The 17,373-nt window shown below is 46.5% G+C and overlaps 1 protein-coding gene across 1 annotated transcript in view; it reads right to left on the bottom strand.

The window, feature by feature from the left end:
* Nucleotides 1-12,511, bottom strand: part of NCS1 (neuronal calcium sensor 1) — a 65,339-nt gene extending 52,828 nt beyond the window's left edge. The window contains exon 1 of the mRNA XM_082207889.1: nt 12,283-12,511. The gene's annotated coding sequence lies outside the window, so the exon portion shown is untranslated. The remainder of the gene's footprint in view (nt 1-12,282) is intronic.
* Between the last annotated feature and the right edge of the window lie 4,862 nt (nt 12,512-17,373).

Genomic DNA, 17,373 nt, shown 5'->3' with positions numbered 1-17,373 from the left:
GCCACTGCTGTCACAGCTATGGTTTCCTTTTCCTTTTAGTGTGCAAGCCATCTACCCCTCCTGCTAAATCCCCATGTCCTTTGTTCCAGAAGCCAGTTTTCAATTAATGCCACTCTGCTACGCCTCAATTAACAGAAAAGGCAACTTTCTGTGAGCGGGAGAGATAAGGGGGAACCGTGTATAGATTGGATTGATGCAAAGTCTGGGTAGCAGAAAGACCTTCTCAAAATGAAACACATCGTCATCTTTTGTTTGCCAGGTCTTGGCAAAAAGCCATCTGTCTAGTCTCCACAGAGGCAAGGTTAACACCACCCTGGATGAAATGTTAGACTCTTAGCTTGGCCAAAGCATTGGTCCCTACTGCCTGTCCCAAACTGCTGTTTATTTAGGAATCCTGACCCAACGTCACTTGTATTATTATTTACTTATTGCATTTATATCCCACTTTTTTCTCCAAGGAACTCAAGATGGCATATATATTTCCCCCCTCATTTAATCAGCACAGCAACCCTGTATAAGGTAGGTTAGGCTGAGAGGAAGTGAATATCCCCCAAGATCACACCCTGTGAGTTTCATTGACAAGTGGGGATTTGAACCCTGGTCCTAGTTCTTGTTCAATCCCCACAACTACCCTGTGAGATAGGTTAGACTGAGAGGCCATGACCCAACCAAGGCTTCACAACACTGGCTCTATTCCCAGTTGATCCAAGAGCTCAGGTGGATTGCAACGAAATTGAAAACTGCCCCCCCACACACACACACGCACATCAAAACTTCCAAAATCTTTATTACAGTACAGTGGTACCTCGGGTTAAGAACTCGTTCTGGAGGTCCATTCTTAACCTGAAACTGTTCTTAACCTGAAGCACCATTTTAGTTAATGGGGCCTCCTGCCGCTGCGCCGCTGGAGCGTGATTTCTGTTCTCATCCTGAAGCAAAGTTCTTAACCCAAGGTACTATTTCTGGGTTAGTGGAGTCTGTAACCTGAAGTGTCTGTAACCCGAGGTACCACTGTAATACTCTTATTAAGTCAATTGAAATGGCAAAAGCCTGTGTGGTATAGTGGTTTGAATGTCAGATTTAAAATCCCCACTCTGACAGGAAGCTCACTGGGCAACCTTGGGCCAGTCTCTGCTTCTCAGCCTAATCTACATCACAGGGGTGTCGCAAGGATGAAACAGAGCAGGGTAAGAACCTTGTATGTCACACTGAGGTCCTTTGAGGGAAGGTGGAATACAAACACAATAAATAAAATAAAATGCAAACGAAACCTTGCTTCCTTGTCTCTGTGGGAGTAACTGCAGGGTTTTTATATTTCAGAACACTGGAAGGGGGTGACCACACTGTTGTGTGACCCTTACCCTTGCCCCTAGCCTTAGGTACAACCTGAAACTACAGGAATTTTTCCGGGACGATGGGGGAGTGGGCTGGTAGATAGATAAAACTTTATTCGCATTAGCCAATAGCCATAAGCAACAGTTAAACATTGCAGTATACGCAGAAAAGGAAATTTGATATAAGAGCACCATTTAAAGTCCTGAATCAGCCGTCAGTTAGTGGCCCTTATTCTGATTGCCCCTGCTATGAACCTAGCAACCTTTGCTGTTATCTGCTTATTTTGATCTGTTAGAAGAAAGAACATCTTGGCAGTGGTTGAGCGCCCTGGGATGGTTAGTACGAGTGGGGTGAGGATCTCGTTCCTCAGGTATTTGTAGAGATTACAAGACAGGAGGGCGTGGGGGAGTGGGCTGGTTTTTCACCTGCACATTTTGCTTCATGTCTCAATTTCATAGAATCATAGAGCTGTAGAGTTGGAAGGGATTCCAAGAGTCATCTAGTCCAAGCCTCTGCAAAGCAGGAACCACAGCTAGAGAATCTCTAGTCAACGAACCTTTGTATAAAAACGTGAAAGAGTCCATCACTTTCTGAGGTCGTTCATCCCAATGCAGAAAAGCTCTCATTGTCAGAAAGTTCTTCCTAGCGTTTAGTTGGAATCTCCTTTCTTGTCACTTGTATCTGTTTCAGGTTAATTTACAGTTTACCTTAGAATTCATTATTTGTATCCAATATACCGCATTTTTTGCTCTATAAGACTCACTTTTTCCCTCCTAAAAAGTAAGGGGAAATGTGTGTGCGTCTTATGGAGCGAATGCAGGCTGAGCAGCTATCCCAGAAGCCAGAACAGCAAGAGGGATTGCTGCTTTCACTGCGCATCGATCCCTCTTGCTGTTCTGGCTTCTGAGATTCAGAATATTTTTTCCCCTTGTTTTCCTCCTCCAAAATCTATGTGCGTCTTGTGGTCTGGTGCGTCTTATAGAGTGAAAAATACGGTAACTCCTACTCAGACAATTCTCACTGAAGCTACTGGTTCATTAATGCCAGCGAGTCTACTCTGAGAAGAATTTGGCTGGATGCAATTCAGAAAAATCTTACAGAGACACAACGGACAGACTCCATCCTCAGTTGTAGGCCTCCAAACTCAGTTGTGGAGGCTCCCAGAAGCCCACTGAATTATTTTGGTTCCTTTCTCCCAGCAAACCAGCACAACCTCAAAAATGAAATCTGAGAACTCCTAAAGTTTCAAACTGAAGTTTTAAACCAATGGTTTGTTTGTTTACAATTAAGCAGCATAAAATTTTAGGAAATAAATAAACAATGCATAATTTAAATCATGGATATTTCAATTTATTTTAATTGCAGTCTTATATTTTAATTGTATTCTTAAACCGCAAATATCACTCTCTCTTTTTTTGAAGCAACAGTGACAAGATTCTCCCCTAACCTCTGCCAACTAATTTGGACTACTGCAACACACTCTGTGTGGGGCTTCCCTCGCACTTTTTCAGCAAGCTTCAGTTAGTGCAGAATGCTACAGCCTGGTTGCTGACAGGAGTGAGACCCTATCATCATCTAACACCTGTGCTCAGAGATCTGCACTGGCTGCTCCCAGGCCAAGTTCAAAGTGTTGTTGTTGTTGTTGTTGTTGTTGTTATCCCTTACCAACTTGGGACTGGTTTACCTACGAGATCGCCTTATCCTATATATGTCCACTCAAACATTTTGATCTGCGCAACTGCACAATAACAGATTTCACATAAAATCCATTTCATACAGTATTTGTAAGAACTTGATCTTTAGTGTTGTGGCACCTGCACTTTGAAATGCCCTGCCTATTGATATCAGGCAGGCGCCTTCACTCAACTCAATTTAGCGCCTACTAAAAGCATTTTTGGTTAGACAAGCCTACCCTGATGTTTAGAAACTTGAGGCGAGTTTTAATCTGTTTTAGTGAATTGTTATTTTAAGTCTTAAATTATTCTTATTAATCTTTCTTATGGACAATTTTATTGTTTTATATTTTCTGTACATTGCTTTGAGGGCTTTCTTTAAAACCAAGCAATGTATACAGGTATATTTCATGAAATAAAATGAAAATGAATAATTTCTAGTGATGTGAACCTGACAGTGACATAAACAAAATAAAAACTGCTAGAGGGTGTGTTTTTTTAATCTACAGATTGGGGACTGATTTTATTCTGAGAAGGAATTGAAGTAGCAATGAGATCAGCCAGAAAACATAGCTGAATGTTTTGTTTTCAAGAACCGAGCTGATCAAATCAGATTTTCAGGTGGGCCCTGGATGAAATTAAACTTTGATTAGAGCAAGCTCAAGGACTAGAGGTCCAAATCATTTCATGATTTCACTACTGCATTGCTAATTTGATGCTTGATGCACAAAAGGGTGAGTGTTATGTGAGAAAAGGACTGCATCTTTTGGGGCTTCTTGTTACTTAGCAGAGAGGAGCTGTTGCAGACCTCAGAATACACCAAGAGGTCTGTGGAAGGTGCAGTGGTGGCGATAGCTGACTCCCTACTGAGGGGCACAGAGGCAGTGCTGTGCAGAGGTACAAGCATGTTGTCTTTCGTTGCAAAGATTCACGATGTGACAGAGAAGTTGCCAAGCCTTAAAAAGCCCACTGACCACAACCCCTTCCTTCTGGTTCATATGGGTACAAACAATACTGCCACACACAACCTTCAACGTATAGCAAAGGGACTATGAGAAGGCCTTGGGACACAGGTGGTCTTTTCATCACCCCTTCCCACTGAAGGTTGTGGCCCAGGAAGAGAGAGGGAAATGCCGAAAGCAAACCACTGTGCAGGTGGTGTAGTCAGGAAATGTTTGGCTATACTGGCCACGATGGTCATGCACTGCCTCCACAGTCAGAGGCAGTAATGCATCTGGATACCAATTGCTGGAAACAGCAAGTGGGGAGGAGTGCTGTTGAACTCAGGTCATAAGGAGGTAAAAAGAGCCTGCTGGATCATGCCAAAGGCCCATCTAGTGCAGCATCCTGTTCTCACAGTGGTCAAGCAGATGCCTGTGGGAAACTAGCAAGCAGGATTCAAGCACAAGAGCACTCTCCCCTCATGGAGTCTCCAGCAACTGGCATTCAGAAGCATGACTGTTGCTGGCAGAGCATAGCCACTGTGACTAATAGCCACTGATAGCTCTCTCCTCCATGAATTTGGCCAGTCCATATAAGTTAGTGGCCATCACTGGCCCCTGCGGGAGCAAGTTCCATAGTTACACTCTACGCTGCCTGTCGAAATACAACCATAATGTACAAGAATAAAAACATACAGGATAACATAAACCCATTTGTGCTACTTGGAACCTTGTGGTGTTAATTTATTATGCTCGGTTTTGGTATGGAAATTTGTTCCTATATGTTTGGTTCTAGGTATCCTACTTTTATTTCATTTTATTTGTTATTCTACTTCAATAGGTTTTTATTATAAATATACGTTAAACATAAAAACATTTCCGCTTTGCTACACCCCCTGCCAATTCCATAGCTCGCAGGTTATATAAAGGCATGCTTCTCACCTACTACATCTGGGCTGCTCTGACACAGAGCTTCTCCTCAAATTATTAGCACCCAGTAAAGAGTCCAAAAGGCATCTCTGGAAAGAGACACAAAGCCCATCCTGCAACTTTGCAAAGGCAGGAGCGGTTCCTATTGTTACCAAGAAGTGGGTGTGGGTGGCGGCTCTCTACTGTAGGAGTGAAGAGCCTTTTAACTTTTTTCTGCCAAGAACTGCACCCAGCTACAAATATCCAATCAATTTTTTTTCCCTGCCCAAATGAAAGTTACGTCTCACTCCGATTGAAAATTAGTATGGCAACTGAGGGCCAAGTCAAGGCATCTCAAGGGCAGGAAGTAGGGTTGCCATGAATTAGGTGTCAGGGGATTGTGTGTATCCCTCCCCAAACCCAAACCCAACCTGTCCTATATTTTGTCTGACCTGTCCTGTATTTTGCCCGACCAAAGTGGCAAGCCTACCCGGAGGTCTGATTAAAATTTAGTGAGGCAACTGAGGGACAAATGAAGCCATCTCAAAGGAGGGTGGCTCTTCGCTCATTGGCCCAGTTCAATTGAAGGCCAAACAAAGGTATCCAAAGGGAGGGTAGATCTCAGCTCAAAAAGGCCAATTACAAATTAGCATGGCAACTAAAGGCCAAGCAAGGGTATCTCCTTTGAGATGCCTTTGCTTGGCCTTTAGTTGCCATGCTAATGGCTCAGAGCACTAGTTTAAAATTTACTATGGCAACTGAGAGCCAAACAAAGGTAGTCGAGGGGACGGTAGATATTAGCTTGGAGGTCTGATTCAAAGATAGCATGGCAGCTGAGAGCCAAACAAAGATATGGCAGATGAATCTCAGCTCAGTCTAGCAATCATTCATCCCCTTAAGAAAGCTTAAGATAACAGTCATCTCTTCATGCAACACAATCCCATTCCCGTAAATTGCAAGACTGCGTTGGTTTCTTCAAAAAGGGGAGAGGATTGGTTCATATTACCCAAACAGAGTGATTCCTTTCCTAAGGAAAAGTGGCTTCACAATCAATCATCCAGGGACATATTCCCTTCAGCAGCCATTTGAAAAATACATAATCTGCTATTAGCCAGTCTTCTGAAAACAAGCTCATTAAAGCATCAGTGCTTAAAAACAGAGCACCCGTATTTGTCAACATGTCTCCGGAGCAGGGAATGGATTTAAATAGGTTGAGGCAGGGAAAGCAAGAGAGAGAAAGAGAGAGACGGGTAATCAGAGGTAGAGCACATGTTCTGCATACAGAAGGCCTGAAGTCCCAACCCCATTGGCATCTCCAGGCAGAGTTAGGAAACTCTGAAGAGCTGCTGCTGCCAGTCAGTGTGGGCAATACCAAGCTAGGTGGGCTTAATGGTCTGATTCAGAAAAGGGCAGCTTCCTGTGTTCTGATTTAAACCAGGCTTTCAATCAGAACCTTACTTTAAGGGTAGCCCAGCAGTAAAGCATCTCCTACAGAAGGTCCCAGGTTCAATCTTACCTGAAACCCAAGAGAGGAAGATGCCTGCCAGATGGACCAACAGACTGATTCAGGATATGTTTTTGTTTAAATAAGCCCCTTATTCAGAGCCATGAGGACTAAGATCTTAATTTTAAGGAAGTGTTGTAAGTGAGTGATAGAGTATCTGCTTTGCGTAAAGGTAAAGGTAAAGGGACCCCTGACCATTAGGTCCAGTCGTGACCGACTCTGGGGTTGCGGCACTCATCTTGCTTTATTGGCCAAGGGAGCTGGCGTACAGCTTCCAGGTCATGTGGCCAGCATGACTAAGCCGCTTCTGGCGAACCAGAGCAGTGCACGGAAATGCCGTTTACCTTCCCGCCAGAGCGGTACCTATTTATCTACTTGCACCTTGAAGTACTTTTGAACTGCTAGGTGGACAGGAGCAGGGACCAAGCAACGGGAGCTCATCCTGTCACAGGGATTCAAACCACTGACCTTCTGATCGGCAAGCCCTAGGCTCAGTGGTTTAGAATATGTAGTGCTATAGAGGTCTCACATGACATGAGTGTGCAAGCATACACAGAGATTTGGCACTTTCATGGAAAAGTGCCTAACACCTGATGCATCATGTTCTGGTCCAAGGAGACAGGAAAAGTAAAGGTTGGAGGTAAAAGCTGATCGAAGTCTGCTGGGCCAATCAAGCAATCAAGGTTGGGAACAGACTGAGGCATTTTTGGGGGCATCTGGTGGGCCACTGCGAGAAGAGGATGCTGGGCTGGATCAAGCAGGGCTTTTTTCTTATTTTATTTTTTGCATTCACACCCCATCTTCCTTCCAATGAGTTTGATGTGGCATACATGGTTCTCCCTGCTCCCCATTTCATCCTCACAACAAACCAGTGAAGTAGGTCAGGTTGAGAGGCGATGACTGTGACCCAAGGTCACCCAATGAACTTCATGGCCAAGGGGGAGGATTTGAACACTGGTCTCCCAGGTCACAGTCAGACACGCTAACCATTACACCACACTGGCACTCACCCCTGCAGACTTGGTCTAGGGTAAAAAAAAAAGTCTAGCCACCCTTGGAGACCCATCCTATTCTGCTTTTGCCACATACAGAGGCAGAGGTGGCTGAGAATCAGGAATAAAACTTCTCACCCTCTGCACATTTGCAGAATCATGCTGTGTCATTTTCTATGCAGGTCACAGAATTTTAGGTTTCCTCTGGTGCAATGTTTCATTTTGGTTTTGCCAGAACCAGGCAGGCAGAGACAAGGTCCTGACCTGCCTGCTGCCCACAGTGCATCAACTGACTTGATGCCAAAAGAGAGAGAAGATGCAAACTGATTTGGTTCTATTTTAAAACCTGCCCTGCCTCCGAGATCATGTGGCCAGAGCATGAAAGTCACCAGAAACAGCACAAGTCAAGGCTGATTTGCTCCCCCTTCCTAATTACAGGATTTGGTTCATTCGTAACGCCAGGAAGCAAAACTGGCAGCATCAGGCGTTTTGAAGCCTAGATGCACAAGGGATGGACAGCACAACCTAAATAGTACAGAACTGCAAAGAGACCCAAAGCGTCATCTAGTCCAACCCCTGGAATCACAGCATGAATGTGTCAATTATTATTATCACTATCGTCACAAATTAAAGGCCTTGTGGTTGCCTTTATTAATATTATGCCTTAAGGTGGAAAAACTAACTCAGAACTGTCTACACTGACTGACAGCAGCTCTTTGGGGACATTCCCAGTCCTACCTGGAGATGCCAATAATTGAACGTGGGACAAGATTCTAGATCTCATGTTTCTGAATAAAGGGCTGATTTAAATATGAGCATAGGAAGGTGCCTTACATGGAGTCGGACGCTTGGTTCATCTGTTTCAGTGCTATCCACACTTACTGCGGTGGCTCTCCAATGTGTCAGGCTGAAGCCTTTCTGCAGCCCTACTTGGAGATGCTGGGGGTTGAACTCAGGACCTCCTGCATGCAAAGCAGATGCTCTACCACTGAGTGAAATGCCTTTGTCCAGAGATCCACCAGGTGCCAACTTTGCGTTCTCCCCAGCACCAGGTTGAAACCTGGTTATTTATTCTAGCTTCCAAAGTCATGGTTAATTTCACTGTTGCATTTTTAAATGACCATTGCTTGGCTTTTAAAACTACTTCTGCTTTTTATCCACTCCTGACATTGCAGGTGGATGCATGTATTGTTTTAATTGTTAGGTGCCCCCCACTCTGAAACATTTGGAGAGGGGACGGGCTACAACAAGCATTTAAATAAATAAAGCATTGAAAATAAAATCTTGCAGATGCACCGGTTCAGATTCCAAGTCACTATACGGACTACAGCCAGCTCTGGGATGAAGCCTCCGGTCTCAAATTTCTACGGCTCTTGTTACCTCTCTCTCCTCTCGCATGATAACTGCAATGTAATCGGGAAGGATGCCAGATATTTATTATTTTTTTCCTGAGTAGCAACACCACACAACCCCAAAAGCAACATAAAGATATTTGAAACCCGGCAGGGGCTGCACTGAGCTTCCTATTCACATACAAACACTCATCCTGCTCATTAAGTGACTGTTGGCAACATACGGCCACACACCTTCTGTTCACCATATTGCAAGCTGCTAGTGCGAAAATGCGCATGTATAGATTTGTCACCTCTGGGGCGCGGCAAGGCTAAGAGTGAAACAGAGAAGGAGAGAGAACATTTTGATGCTTGAAAACAATAAAAGCCCCTCCAAAGCAGCTACTTCAATAGTCCAAAGCTAAGGATGGAGAAACTGGAGGTGGGTCCAAGTCTCCTGAGGAATGCAACACTGTTGTGCTGGGAAGCCTGGCATTCTTTCAAGTTCCTAGTCCTCATTGTGAAATAAATTTATTTATTTAAGCCATGAGGCTCGCTGGCTGACCTTGGGCCAGTTACTGAGTTGATCAGACAGCTGATGATCTCTTCCAACTTACATCTCCCACTAAGTCAAACCTAGGAGTTAAACAGCTCTTGTTTCTCCCTTGAGATGCAGTGGCGGAGCTTGTGCTCCAGCACCGGGTGGGCAGAGAGCAGGAGGGGGCGGGGCTTGTGTGCGTCCCGGGGGCATGGAGCACATCCTGTGGGTGTGGTGCACCCCCCACAGGGGCATGGCACGCGTCCTGGGGGTGTGGCACCCGGCACAGGCAGGGGGGCAGCCATGATGGCACCCCACCAGGGTCACGCTGCCGGGGGCAGTGTGTTCCCCTCGCACTCCTCTTCCTCTGCCAGTGTTGAGATGTTACCTTTAAAACCTTTGGCAAGAAATGAAGATGTTATGTATTGAAGTTCTCACCCTGGCCACCAGGAGTATTGTGTATGTAGTTTTCACTCAGGTCTACGTCAGCTATTTTACGCGGGAAACCCTGGGTTGTTGTTGCTACAATGTTGACAGCCGGCTGCCTATAAAAGCAGGCCGGCTGAGCTGTTTGCTGTTCAGTTATGTTACAGCTTACAAATAAAGAGCTGCTTTGGAGAAATCGCTGTGTCGTCTGCTATGTCTACCCAATATTTAACAGAAGATAACAGTTTTAATCCAGGCACCTATTAATTCCAGAATGGCATTCTCCATTACAGGTGTGATGACCATGCCCCGCCAAAACAGATAAGGGGCTCTGTGCTGGTCATTGACCATAAAAATAAAGATTTAATTTAATAAGGTCATAAACACTGGATATTCAACAGAACGGAATTCAAGCGGGAGCTCTGTAGATACTGAACACACAGCTCCTGGTGGAAACAAGCTGTGCATCTGGGCCACGGGGAACCATCAGCAGTGTCTCCTCCACTGACTGGGCACAGATATGAGGGATCAGGCAGTCCTTAGTGTATCCCAGACCCAAGTAGTTAAGGGTCTTGTAAATTAAGGTTTCATATATCTCTTAAAGTTAGGAAGGGAATGATATACACCAGGATATTATAGGGAGCCAGTGTGGTCTTGTGATTGGTGTCTCAGACTAGAACCTGGGAGTCTGAGGTCCAAATATTCATGCGACTATGAAGTTCACTGAGTGAAATTGGGCCAGTTGCCAACTCAGCCTAGCTTACCACACAAGGTTAATATGGAGATCAAGAGGGCCATGTACACCACTTTGAGCTCTGTTGTAAATACAATTAATTAATACAAGAACCTTGAACGTGGCCGGGTAATGCATGGGCATTCGGAAAAAGCTTCTGAGCACTGGAGCTATGCTCTTATGTGCAGAACATCCCACTGGTAGACCATGCACCTGCCACGGGCAGCGGCGTAGCATGGGCTGTCAGCACCCGGCAAGTAATTTGCGCCCCCTAACCCGGGACACGGGTGGACGCTGTGGGCTAAAGCCTCAGCGCCTAGGGCTTGCCGATCGAAAGGTCGGCAGTTCGAATCCCCGCGGCGGGGTGCGCTCCCGCTGCTCGGTCCCAGCGCCTGCCAACCTAGCAGTTCGAAAGCACCCCCGGGGGCAAGTAGATAAATAGGTACCGCTTACCAGCGGGAAGGTAAACGGCGTTCCGTGTGCGGCTCTGGCTCGCCAGAGCAGCGTTGTCACGCTGGCCACGTGACCCGGAAGTGTCTCCGGACAGCGCTGGCCCCCGGCCAATAAATGTGAGATGGGCGCACAAACCCCAGAGTCTGTCAAGACTGGCCCGTAAGGGCAGGGGTACCTTTACCTTTACCAACCCGGGACAAGGCAAGTAATTTGCGCCCCCTAACCTGCCGCCGCTGCCAGCTTCTTCTTGCTGCTGCCTGGTCTGGTCTGGTGTGGTTCTCTCCCGCGCTCAGCGCTGCGCTGGGCGGCCGCTGCACTGTCCCTCCCCCAGATAGTCCCTCGTTCTCTCTCCGCACCGCACGCCTGGCACCCACCCCCTCCACAGTGGGCGATGACCCAGCGGCCCGGATCGGATTCACACAGCCAGCACTGCAGTGAGAGTGAGTGAGCCAGGTAGGGGCACACAGCTGCGAGTGTGAGCGCCCCCCCAGATGTTGCGCCCGGTGCGGCCGGGCCCCACTGCACCCCCCACGCTATGCCACTGGCCACGGGCATCAGAGCTGTCCCAACTCCCACTCTGGTAACCGTGGCCACCAAATGTCTCTCTTCCAAAGGCACACGAAATGTGGATCCAGCTTGCAACCCCCTTTTGCCAGTGATGATACAAGGCATTTTAGGTCAAAAGGCGGCGCTTCAGATGCACAATTTAGTCACTACCTCCCAATTACAGATGCAGGAAGCAGAATGCACTCAAGACAGTCTCTTAAAAGGATGGCTTTGGAAAATGGCATTGTTTGTGCTTTCAAAGTAGCTTATATAATAAGATTATAAGGACGATTCCCTTCCCTGCACTCTCAGCATATGTCCCAAATTAACTAGCATCTCCAGTAGGGCTGAGGGGTCCCTGCCTGCCCCCCCCAAAAAAACCAAACTGTGGAGAGCTGCAGCTGCCAACCAGTGTATAAAATGCTGAGCTAGGTGAACCAGTGACCTTACTCAGGATAACGCAGGACCCATAGCTCAGTGTTGGAGCATCTGCTTTGCATGCAGAATGTCCCAGCTATGAAAGAAGCAGCTTCCTGTGGAACCCAGCTCTTTACTAAGAATGATGAGGACTAGAATCTTGCTTTGTTTTTACGGGAAAGGCCATAGCTCAGCGGTCAAGCAACTGCATGCGTAAGGTCCCAGGTTCAATCACTGGCATCTCCAGTTAGGGCTCGGAAAAGACACACTGCCTGAAACCCTGGTGAGCCCCTGATGCCGGCCAGTGCAGACAGTACTGGCTCCGGGTAAGACAATGCAACCAAGTGAGATTCCCAGCCTCTGATGGAGGAAAGCCTTGGCAAATGGGCTCCCATTCAAGAATGCGGGCTGGGAAGGGAGGGGGGTGCAGGCGCAGAAGGAGGCGCCACGTGTATCCCGATCGAAGCCCGCTTGGGCTACTCACCGCTGCGGAAGGTCTCGGCTGCCGCTGCCGGGAAACCTCGGCGTGGCTGGAGGAGGAGGAGGCCGCGCAGCGGAGTGGGGGGGGGGGACGCGCTGCGGCTCCGAATTGGCTCCGCTCCCAAAAGGCGACGCGCCAATCCGAATTCGCCCACTCCGCTTTCTAGGATCTGGGGTAGCGTGGGAGGCTTTCTCGCGAGTCAGGGGTGAAGCCGCTTCGCTAGTAAGAGCTGGACTGCTTAACTCCCCACCACCACCACCCCGCCACTCTGCAAACGCGCTTCGCTGAGGATCGCGGCTTCCCCCGAGTGGCCCCTTAATTCGGGAGGAATTGAGTAAGCAAAGAGATAGGCTTTGTGGAATGATCAGCAGGAAGGTCCGCGGCAGTCAAACGGACTCCAGTCATAGTCAAAGTAAATGCGGATTTGATTTAGCAGTGCAGCCTTTAACACGGCTTATTCCGCAATAGATTTGCAATGTTAAATTACCTGATTTGGTCTCCTTTTTTCTCTTTTATTGAAGAAGAACAGGGTGTATTTTAATGTCATCATCATCACAGAGGTGTCTGTGGAGGGGATATATTGACTGAAAATGTCTAGCAAACCAGATCGATAGTTAGGTTCCTATTGAGGGTATTCGACAAGCCAACATGACAGTGATGCGGGATTGAGGATTGGAGTGATCATTCTGTGATAGCATAGCAGTGGACAAAGATGTATTGTTACTTTTGAATAGATGTTTATTGAAAAATAAAATACCTGTGTGGTTCAGATTTCTCACCTGCCTCATCCCAAGGAGACAGTAGGACCCTAAGAAGAGAGGCAGAATGGTGCAGTGGTTAGAGCATGGGACTAGGACCTGGGAGACCTTGGGGACAGTTACTTTCTCTTGGCATATACTACCTTGCAGGGTTGTGGTGATGATGAAATGGGGAGGAAGGGGAATCACAGGCACCACCTTGATCTCCTTGGAGGAAAGGTGGGATATGATTGCAATAAGTAAATAATAAATAAGAGCCTTGCAGCTGGATCAGGCCAAAGGGGGACCATCTAGTCCAACAACCTCTTCCCATAGATACTCCAAAGGAAACAACACCACTGATTTGTATACAGTGGTACCTCAAGTTACAGACGCTTCAGGTTACAGACTCTTCAGGTTACAGACTCCGCTAACCCAGAAATAGTGCCTCAGGTTAAGAACTTTGCTTCAGGATGAGAACAGAAATCGCATGGCAGTGGCAGCGGGAGGCCCCATTAGCTAAAGTGGTGCTTCAGGTTAAGAACAGTTTCAGGTTAAGATTGGACCTCCAGAACGAATTAAGTTCTTAACCTAAGGTACCACTGTACTGCCTTTCAGTCAAAAACAATGCTCAAGGCAACTCATGGGGGAAAAGAATAACATGAAGTTACATAATGCAGCAACGTTTTTAAAACAATGCCTTTGGCATTCATAATAAGGCCTAACAAATAAAATAAAATAAAATAAATAAAAAGACAGACAGACAGCCCAATGAGGACTGAGTGTACTAAGTATTCATTGATTATGAAGCACTTGTGAATGGGAGAATGGAGAGCTGAACTGGGCATGTGGGAGAACTGACAGAATAGCATATATTGAAAGAGGGCATAGTTGGTTGACTGGTTCCCTGAAGAGGAACACCCACTGCAACATTTTGTGGCAGGTCCCAACCATATCTCTCAAAGTACTCTTTGGGTGGGCAGCTGATGAGTTAGGGCAGTGCTGTTGAGCAGGAGCAGCTAAACGATGGGCTGGGCATATAGATAGTCCTGCTTTGCAAAGGACTCGATGGCCCTTTGGGATCCTTCCAGCTCTAGAATTCTATGAATCTATGATCTCAAGGATGCACTTGAAAACCATGCCAGCTGAGCCTTCAGGGCAATACGCAAAGGCTGTTTTTGCTGCCCCCTGATTTTTTTGAGAAGCGGTTCCTTTGCCCGTTGAAAGCTCCCTCCAGTCTCCAATCTGCAGACACACCATTGATCCACTCCTTGACTGGCAAGGCACAACCTCACAGGAGGGCTATTTTAGGATTGCCCCAGATGATTCAGTTCCAGACCACAGCAGCCAGAGACGCCTTCGGCAGCCCTTCCTGGCCTCCGGGAAGAAGCCAAGGACAACACTGGCAGAGTTCGCCTCTTTTGCAATGTTATTGTACCTCCAGGCATCCCAAAGACCTTCTGCTGCCTTAAGAGAAACTGTACTCTTTATATTGTCACCCCTTCCTCTGGGAACTGTCCCCCAGAACATTGGTGTGGCACAAACCCATTTCCTCCATATCCCCCTTGCCCTGAATTTTAAATTAAGAACATAAGAAGAGGCTCCTGGGCCAGGCCACTGGCCTATCTGTTCTCACAGTGGCTGACCAGATGCCCCAATGAGAAACCCACAAGTAGGACCCACTCTCCCTTCCTGTGGCTTCCAGCAACTGGTATCTGTTACTAGCAACCACTGATAGCCTCTTCTCCTCCGTGAATTTTTTTAAAGCCATCCAAGTTGGTGGCCATAATTGGCGCTTGCAGGAACAAGTTTCGTAGTTTACCCATGTGCTGCATAGGAACACAACGCTGGAAGGTATCACAAGGGTCATTTTGTCCAACCCCCAGCAATGCAGAAATCTTTTTCTCAAGGTGGGGCTCCAACTCACAACCCTGAGATTCAGTCTCATGCTCTACTGACTCTATCCCAGGCTCATCAAAATAGGTGATGCCCAAGCAGGGACTTGAAGAAATGCTTTATTTTGTCTGTCCTGAGTCTTCAAACATTCAGCTTCTTTGGACACCCCCAAATCGTATACAGTCATACCTTGGGTTAAATGTGCTTCAGGTTGAGTGTTTTCAGGTTACGATCCACAGCAACTCAGAAGTAACAGAGTGCATTACTTCCGGGTTTCGCCGCTCGCACATACACACATGTTCAAAATTATGTCACGTGCATGCACAGAAGCGGCGAATCGCGACCCGCAGACATGCGGACACAGGTTGCGTTCGCTTCAGGATGCAAACAGGGCTCTGGAATGGATCCCATTCACATCCAGAGGTACCACTGTATAAGAAAGGAAGAAAAACTGCTCTCTGTCCACTTCCTGCATACCATGCATAATTTCAATCATGCCTCTTTCTCTAAACTAAGAAGGCCCCAAATGCTGGAACATTTCCTCATTGGGTCACCCCATCCCCTTGACCATGTTTGTATTGAAGATTTTCTTGGTTTACAAAAGTACATACAGCATTTCTGCTTTCAGTTCATAGTGTCTTTCTACAGATCAAGTTATATTTGATGTGAGGCTTAAATGTTGTATACAGTATCAGGTTGGGAGAGAAGAGAGGGGTGGAGGGGGTGGAGAGAAGAGGGGTAGAATCATAGAACTGTAGAGTTGGAAGGGACCCCAGGGGTCATCTAGTCCAACTGCCTTAATGCAGGAATCTCAACTAAAGCCTCCCTGACAGATGGCCATCCAACCTCTGTTTAAAAACTTCCAAGGGAGAGTCCATTACCTCTTGTGGGAGTCTGTTCCACTGCTCTTACTGCCAGCTCTTACTGCCAGAAAGTTTTTCCAAACGATCAGTCAGAATCTCCTTTCTTGCAACTTGAAGACATTGGTTCGAGTCCTACCCTCCAGAGCAGGGGAAAACAAGCATGTTCCCTCCTCCATGTGACAGCCCTTAAGATATTTAGAGATGGCTATCATATCTCCTCTCAGTCTCCTCTTTTCCAGGCTAAACATACCCAGCTCCTTCAAGCGCTCCTCATAAGGCTTAGTTTCCAGACCCTTAGTCATCTTGGTTGCCCTCCTCTGCACACGTTCCAGCTTGTCAACATCCCAGAATTGGACACAGTATTCCAAGTGTGGTCTGACTGACATTCAGAATAAAGTTATACTATTACTTCCCTTGATCTGGACACTATAATGCTGTTGATGAAGCCTAGAATAGCATTAGCCTTTTTTTGCTGTCGCATCACACTGTTGACGCATGTTAAGCTTGTGGTCCACCAAGACCCATAGATCCTTTTCACATGTACTGCTAGCAAGCCAGGTGTCCCCCATCCTATATTTGTGCATCTGGATGGTTCTTCCTGTTTAAGTGCAAAACTTTATGTTTGTCCCTATTGAAATTCATTTTGTTAGCTTGCGCCCAGTTCTCCAATCCGTTAAGGTCATTTTGAATTCTGATTCTGTCTTCCGCGGCATTAGTTACCCCTCCCAGTTTGGTGTCTCTGCAAATTTGATGACCATCCCCTCAATTCCTTCATCCAAGTCATTTATAAAGATGTTGAACAACAATGGGCCCAGGACAGAACCCTGCAGCACCCCACTTGTCATTTTTTTGCAAGATTATGAGGAACCATTAATGGGCACTCTTTGGGTTCGGTCAGTCAGCCCAGCTACAAATCCACCAAATGGTTACCTTGTTCAACCCACATTTTATCAGCTTCCTCGCGAGAACGTTCATTATTATTTTACATAGTGCATGTGCAATGTTTCTGTGTCAGAGTCATGTGGGCAGATTCTATTTTTTGTTGCTTTTTTATGAGCCTTTTCAAAGCTAGTCAAAGCTTGATTGTTAAGCTAATGATGGTACGGACCTGGCCCTGTCCTCCTCTGTAGGTTTCTGCTCGCATTAATGACACTATCTAAAGAGTAATATTCAACAGGTTCAACCCAAGGAGCAATTATGCTAATGTCAGATCCAAAGGACTGAGACCTCATATTGCTGTTGCGCGACTTCAGAGTAAAGTACATACATTTCCCTCCCTGATCAATTCTAACTTCTGGGAACGTCTAATGTCCTTCCTTGTAATTCAGTAATCAAGGCTCTTGTGAAATTTACCACCTGCCAATATTCTGACTCGTAATCTGAAGCATTTGACAGCCAGCTGTGTCATGTGTCATCTCATGACACAATGTGCCATCGCATTGTTGCAATGACTCGTGACTCCAGGTGGGTGGCAGGCGGGTTAGAAAAAGCTTGTGGTGAGACGAGAAGCAAAAGTGGTGCAGAATGCAGGCCTCTTTGAGACTCATTGAGTCCATCTAGCTCAGGATTGTCTATCTACATTGGGGTTGAGAAACAGT

This window comes from Podarcis vaucheri (genome assembly GCF_965113315.1).
Source record: "Podarcis vaucheri genome assembly, chromosome: Z".
In the NCBI taxonomy this organism is placed as follows: domain Eukaryota; kingdom Metazoa; phylum Chordata; class Lepidosauria; order Squamata; family Lacertidae; genus Podarcis; species Podarcis vaucheri.
The sequence above is the reverse complement of the archived record's forward strand: the minus strand, read 5'-3'. Positions and strand labels throughout refer to the sequence as shown.